This window comes from Xyrauchen texanus, unplaced genomic scaffold, assembly GCF_025860055.1.
Source record: "Xyrauchen texanus isolate HMW12.3.18 unplaced genomic scaffold, RBS_HiC_50CHRs HiC_scaffold_169, whole genome shotgun sequence".
Taxonomy (NCBI): domain Eukaryota; kingdom Metazoa; phylum Chordata; class Actinopteri; order Cypriniformes; family Catostomidae; genus Xyrauchen; species Xyrauchen texanus.
The window spans coordinates 43,228-50,429 of record NW_026266081.1 but is presented as its reverse complement, the minus strand read 5'-3'; the positions used below and the strand labels follow the sequence as shown (position 1 = coordinate 50,429).

At 38.9% G+C, this 7,202-nt stretch overlaps 2 long non-coding RNA genes across 3 annotated transcripts; both read right to left on the bottom strand.

Annotated features, from left to right (window-relative positions):
- Positions 1 to 1,342: 1,342 nt before the first annotated feature.
- Positions 1,343 to 2,537, bottom strand: LOC127641788 (uncharacterized). Of its 2 annotated transcripts, XR_007970232.1 has the most exons (4): positions 2,497 to 2,537; positions 2,303 to 2,362; positions 1,668 to 1,724; positions 1,472 to 1,511 (listed from the first exon to the last, which is right to left on the bottom strand). It is a non-coding gene; the product is annotated as an uncharacterized LOC127641788 (long non-coding RNA). The 2 variants fall into 2 exon arrangements; XR_007970231.1 differs by having other exon boundaries at positions 1,343 to 1,724.
- Positions 2,538 to 2,726: 189 nt separating this feature from the next.
- On the bottom strand, positions 2,727 to 6,050 carry LOC127641787 (uncharacterized). Its single transcript, XR_007970230.1, has 3 exons — positions 5,778 to 6,050; positions 5,566 to 5,619; positions 2,727 to 2,814 (listed from the first exon to the last, which is right to left on the bottom strand). It is a non-coding gene; the product is annotated as an uncharacterized LOC127641787 (long non-coding RNA).
- Between the last annotated feature and the right edge of the window lie 1,152 nt (positions 6,051 to 7,202).

Genomic DNA, 7,202 nt, shown 5'->3' with positions numbered 1-7,202 from the left:
ATGTCAAATCGTTCCAAATATATTAGAGAAACAATTCCTTCAGTTAAATGCAAATTGATTAATTGATCAATATTTACTATTTACCAAAGTTAGTATCCAGAGTCAACGGGACATTTTGAAGATGTAATCAAAGTTTTGCACAATTCGGCACATAGGGGACGCTACAACAAAACTCCGTCGTAACTTCACAGTTGTTTGAGTGACAAAGTTCAAATTAAATGTGCATCTTCTTTGGTTCAAGTGCTGACATATTCTTAAAAAGATTTAAAGAAAATCAACAAAAATAGCTTCTTCCGAAGATATAAACAAATATGTTTTGGAGCGTGGTCTAAAATGACTAATTAGCCTGTATCTTGTGAGTGCCATTTTCAAACAAATCTTTGTACACATGGACAAGAGAACAGTGTTGAGGTAACATGCTAAGTTCCTTTCATTTTTGATGCTAGGGCGCTCTATATCTTAAGAAAATATCAATTTTGCATAATCGCTAAAAGAAATTGAAAGTTGATTAATTTAGTAATTTCGCCATATATGCTTGGACCCCGACAACTGCCGCTTGCAGTTAAATGTTTTATTTGTTTTTCTTAAATTTTTAAATTACCATTTTTGGTTTATTTATAACAACTCCTTTTGTGGAAAACAATGAGTTAAAAAAGGTATTGAAAAATTATAACACTGTTTGTTTGTCACAAAAAACACACTGAATGAAACAATTATTTATTTATTTTTTACATTTTCTTCATCTACTTCGCTGACAGTGGCGACCTTTTGGAAAGAAGAAGAAAAGAAAAACATGAGGTTGTTATCAGTACTTTTCTGCTTTGAAATACTTTTTAAAACATGTTATTGTGTTGTAAATTCAGTCAATAAAAGCCTGTTTTAAAGAATAGATTTAAAAATGACAGCTTAATTTTCTGTAAAGCTACTTTGAAATGAAGTGTCTTGTGTAAAGCGCAAAACAAATCAAAATTTGCTATTCATCACTCATCTTAGTAATATCACTCATGCATTTATAGTAGTACAGTATGGGGGGCCTGGGTATCTCAGCGAGTACAGATGCTGACTACCTCCCTTGGAGTCACAGGTTCGAATCCAGTGTGTGCTGAGTGACTCGAGCCAGGTCTCATAAGCAACCAGGTTGGCCCGGTTGCTACAGAGGGTAAAGGGTCTAAAAGGGTAACCTCCTCACGGTCGCTATAATGTGGTTCGCTCTGGGGATGGCGTGTGGTGAGTTGTGCGTGGATGTGGCGGAGAATAGCGTGAAGCCTTCACACACGCTATGTCTCCGCGGTAACGTGCCCAACAAGCCACGTGATAAGTTGCATGGGTTGACAATCTCAGACACGGTGGCAACTGAGGTTCGTCCTCCGCCTCCCAGATTGAGTCACTGCGCCACCACGAGGGGAGTACAATAGTAATAATAAAAAAATAGTGGTACAATATGTACTCACAGTTGAAGCAGGATGAGTGTCCTCTTGTTCCTCATTGGGGGTGTGGGGAAATAGAACAGTCTACAGGATTGCAAGACACAAAAAAGATCAAAACACATGTATTCCCTGTATTGTGTTGTATCTGAATAAAACTTATATGACATATCAGTGGGGGCAAAACATTTTGTTTGCTCATTTGTCACACACAGCATGTTAACATCAAAGACATGAACTCACACTGGAAAAGCTCCAATGACCGATGCCTGGTCTATTTCCTGCAGCTGAGGCCTCCTGCTAATGAAGTATTCGAAAACATAAAATATAAAAAATAAATCATTGACAGTGTCACAGTGATTGGTACACGAATGACAATGAAAGGATTCAAGGAATGATGTAGTATAGGCTTCATCAAACAGTATATTCAGTAACTTGTAAACATGTTCTTCTCACTTTACTACATGGTCTGTTATATGTGTTAAAACACTGTTTTAAAGGAATGACTGTAAAAGTAATGTTATTCTTCAGCCATTCATCACTCATCATATTAATATCACTCATACATTCAAATGCACAGGGTGATGTTTAAACCTGCTGGGCACTACTGCCTGTATACCTCTGTCAGTGCCTTCAGACAAGCCATTTCACCAGGGATCACTCCCCAACCCACACCATTAATGAGCTGAGCTACCCTATATTCCATCCCTTTACTCTGTTAGAAATCAAACTATGCCTACTGCCCCTGCAATGTCTATACTTCAATTCCTTATCGGATTAAGTAGAGCAGAGACGTGACATGCGAGCCAGGAGATAGCGTCAGCCGCCCCTCCAACACCTAACTTGGTATGGTATCGCTCCCCAGAGTATGTACTCACAGATGAAGCAGGACGAGTATCCTGTCGATCCTCATCGGGACTGAAGGGAAATAGAATCGTCTACAGGATTGCAAGATAAAAAAAGAACAACACGCGTATTCCCTGTGAGGTGTTGTATCTGAATAAATATATCTGATGAATGACTTAAAAGTCAACATCATAAAGAAGACAACATCATGCACACATGGACTTACATCACACTCTGGACAGAATATGGGCAACTGGCGTAGTGTTGGCCTGTCCCTCAATCTGATTTCCTCACCGAACTGAAAAAACAGAGAAGGGAAAATGAAAGAAAATTTGATTTGTTGTGGAATAAACTTTTTCAATAATAATGAGTGATACATGAATGACAGTAAAATGAATGATGTAGTCAAACTGTATACTCTTAATATTGAACTTCTAAATATGTACTTACATTACTGAAACTGCTGGAATTCTAGAGGAGTGTCTTCCAAATTGAACTGCTCCTCTTCCTGCTCTTCAGAGGCAGAGTGATACAATTCCAAAAGCTGATGTTCATACAGAAACGACAGACGCAAAATTTGAATCAATGGCATTGATTGTGTTTGAATGGCAAATAATTAAAGTGATAAATATACTGGTTATTCTCTATTGCATGTATAAGTTATGCAAATGTGCAAAAAAAAAAAAGAAGCCTGCTCCACTCTCTTTCTCAGTGTGACTCTGGAACTGCCAGTCATCTGTGAGTAAAGCTGACTTCATTCCACCCTTCATCACACAGTCAACCCTCAGGATCCTTGCACTGACAGAAACATGGATACGTCCAGAGGATACAGCAACCTCTGCTCTCTCAAACAACTTCTCCTTCTCTCACACCCCCTTGACACAACAGTAGGGGTTGGGGAACAGGTTTACTCATTCCAAACAACTGGACATTTTCACCACACTCTTCTTCTCTATGTAATAATAATTATTTTGAATTCCAAGCTATTATTACAATGCAACCCCAAAAATATACGTTGTTGTCATCTATTACCCTCTATGTCAGATGGCAAACTTTCTTGAAGAGTTGGATGTCCTGCTGTCCTCAAGTGTATGATAGGCCACTTGTGGTTCTTGGAGATTTCAACATACACCAAGACAAGCCACAGGCCACTGAACTTCATGGTCTTCTGGCCTCGCTTGACTCGGAAAGACTAAGCACTACATCAACTCACAGATCATTTTTACATGTAACTGTACCTACTCAAATATTCTTGTTACGCCTTTACAGGTCTCTGATCGCTACTTTGTTCTATTCAAAACATGACTCTCCCATCTATATTAAAACAGACTCAGCATTTGGTTTCCTTTCACCGTAAACTCCGTTCTCTTTCACCCTCGTGCTTTTCCACTGCTGTCTCTACTTCTCTTCCCCACACAACATTTATTTTACAGCTCTTCTGTTTCTATGGTCTCTCCTCTGACTGACGTTGATGTCTCTAAACTCCTCCTCTCCAACCACCCAATCACCGGTTCCCTTGACCCCATTCCTTGCCACCTTCTCTAGGCCATCTCTCCGTCCATCCTACCTGCACACACATAATTAACACATCTCGACTTATAGACACTTTTCCCACTACATATAAGCAGGCTCGAGTAATCCCGCTACTGAAAAAACCTGCACTTAACCCCACACAAGTAGAACACTACAGATCAGTCTCTCTTGTCCCTTTCATGGCACTTGAAAGGGCAGTTTTCAATCAAATCTCTGCCTATCTCTCACAGAACAAGCTGCTGGATGACAATCAGTCAGGCTTCAAAGTGGACACTCCACCGAGCCTGCCCTGCTGTCTGTCACTGAGTCGCTGAGACAGGCGAAAGCTGGATCCAGATCATCCATTCTGATTCTGCTGGACCTTTCTGCAGCCTTTGACGCATTAAAACCATCAGATCCTACTCTCCATCCTCTTGTCTCTGGGCATCGCAGAAACTGAGCTTGACTGGTCCAATTCCTATCCCTCCGGTTGGTCTTTCAAGGTAGCCTGGAGAGGTGAGGTGTCCAAGCCACATCAGCTACTTACTGGGGTACCTCATGGCTCAGTGCATGGGCCACTCCTCTTCTCTATATACACAATATCACTGGGACCTATCATTCAGGCACATGGTTTCTCCTACCACTGCTACGCTGTTGACACGCTAACTCTACTTGTCTTTCCAGCCCGACGATACCACAGTGGCTGCTCAAATCTCTGCCCGTTTGGCAGACATCTCTGCCTGGATGAAGAAACACCACCTGCAACTTAACCCAGCCAAGACCGAACTCCTTGTCCTTACAGCCAACCCTGCTGTTGAACACAACATCACCATGCAGCTGGGTTCAACTACAGTAACGACTTCCAAAACGGTCAGATATCAGAAACTAAATTTCACAGACCACACCTCAAAGACATACACTCTACAATACCAGTAAGATTAAACCCTTCCTCTCTGAACTTGCCACACAACTTCTTGTTCAGTCACTTGTCATAACTAGACTGGACTACTGTAACACTCTCATTACAGGCCTCCCTGCATGCACAATTATACCCATGCAAATGATCCAGAATGCAGCAGCACATCTGGTCTTTAATGAACAAAAGAGAGCGCATGTTACACCACTCCTTGTCTCTCTTCACTGGCAGCCAGTTGATGCACATATCAAATTCAAGGCTACGTTCCCATCTGCGGTCGGCTAAAGAATGTCGCCTTGTTGTACCAACAAAAAGAGGCACCAAAACCCTGTCCCGGACTTTCGGCTTCATCGTTCCACTTTGATGGAATGACCTTCACAGCTACATCTTTTAAGCTGACTCGCTTTCTGTCTTCAAAAAACACATCTTTTTCATGAGCACTTATCCAGTCACTACAATAATAAATATTGTTGCACTTTAATCTGTCTTGAATATTACTATTCTGATCCAAGTGAAACTTTGTAATACTGCACTTTTCGTACCACTGCCTCCTTAAAATGATTGGCTTATAATGTATTCCTCTTTTGTAAGTCGCTTTGGATAAAAGCATCAGCCAAATGAATAAATGTAAATGTAAGTCCAGTTAATAGAAAATGAAAACTTCAAACAGCATATAGTTTGATTTCAATTTAAATATTGCTTTTCACAATGCATTTGTTTCCAAAGTAGCTTTTCAGCTTATATTTACTTATGTTAAATCTACCAGTGAGCAAAGGCAGTGGCAAGGAATGCAAGTAAATGTAATTAAAATAATGTCATTTTATAATTCAATAACATTATATTTGACAACAACCAACATCTACTCACAGGATAATCTCTGTCCTCATTAGGAACTGAAGCAGGAGGGTCAGGCTGTTGAGGCTAACAAAAAAGCAAAAGATCACCATTAAAATCTTTTTTCCTTGTGTAAGTGTGTCTTGTAATATAAGGTTGTATTGAATGCTGAAATGCAAATATAATGTGATTGTGCTGTCATTCCTAACACAAGCATCATTAACATCATGCAAACATGCGCTCACAGTAAAAAAAATGTCTTCATCCTGGCTTGAGGAACAAGGATTGATGGCTGCCTGCCTCTGCATGTCTGTCAAAAATCACAATATTTAATGTGTGTGTGGGTGTGTGCGCGATCATGTGTCTTATACAGTGCGTTTCGCTATTAACACATCATGTGTCAATCCTAATGAAGAATACACGGACAATTTGTACATGTATGGACATGCAATACATGCAACATTTTATATTAATGATGAACATTAATATTCGTTTTACGTATAGTATACTTTCAAGCGTTTACCTCCAGTAAGTGGATATTATGTGAAACATCAGCGGAAGGGAAAGGAAACGAGTAGGCGGAACCTGCTGCTGGCATCCGCCAATCATTAGTGTGCAAAAGAGACAGCAGCCAATCAATCCCAGAGAAGCGATTGACAACAGTAAACTGTTCGCTCAGTGGTAGCGTTTGAAATAAAACATTATGACATTTAATAATAATAACGAATAACACATTCCTTCAATAATATGAATGAATAATTGACGTAATATTGTTTGGATTGTTGCATTACTTGTCTTGCACCCTGAATTAGATCATTTAAAAGTACAACTGCTAATAACTGAGCTTAAAAATTCAGAAGAAAGGCTAAAGAAAATGGTGGAAGAAAAGCCGTAGGATTTAATTTTATTAAATGGCTGAATATTATGTTTGCTTGGTTTTAGGCTCTTTTATTTGTTAGGCTACATTTTGTATTTATTTATTTGTTTAAAATGTTCATTATTTAATATATTATTTGTACACACTCACATAAACATACATGTTTACACACACACAGACACGTGAATATATTTATATATCCTTCTTCATTTGTTTTGAATATTAAACAGTTTGTTGATTTAACTAAATGAACAGTAAGTAATTTTGTATTACTTTCAGATTGAAGTAGTAATTAATAATTTGTACTTGAGAAAAACAGAGGGGGGGAGGGTGGAGGGGGGGGGGGTGGTCCTCAACAGTGTATTATAAAAAAATGTATCAATGTGTTTTTAACAATTTATAAAACGGCATTCTGAACAGTGCGCAATTCACAATTTTTCCACATGATGGTGGGAGATTTAATAGGGCATTTTCAAATGACATAACTTCTGAAAATCGGTGGCGTGGGGGGAATGCAATGTTTCATAAATAATCATTATCATTTTATAACATTTAATCGAATAACTTCAGCTATTTTTGTCACTACATGGATGCACACAAGTGTAATGATGTGCGCAAGACTTGGATGCGTGCTCACTACAGTTGCACAATATAATACACAGAATACACGCGTAACTAAAGCTCATTACAAGTCTCTTCTCTGAGAGCATGAAACGCTTATATTGAAACTCTTTTTATTAATATATACTCTCTCATATAACCACACAATGTAGATCAATAATACTAAACATTT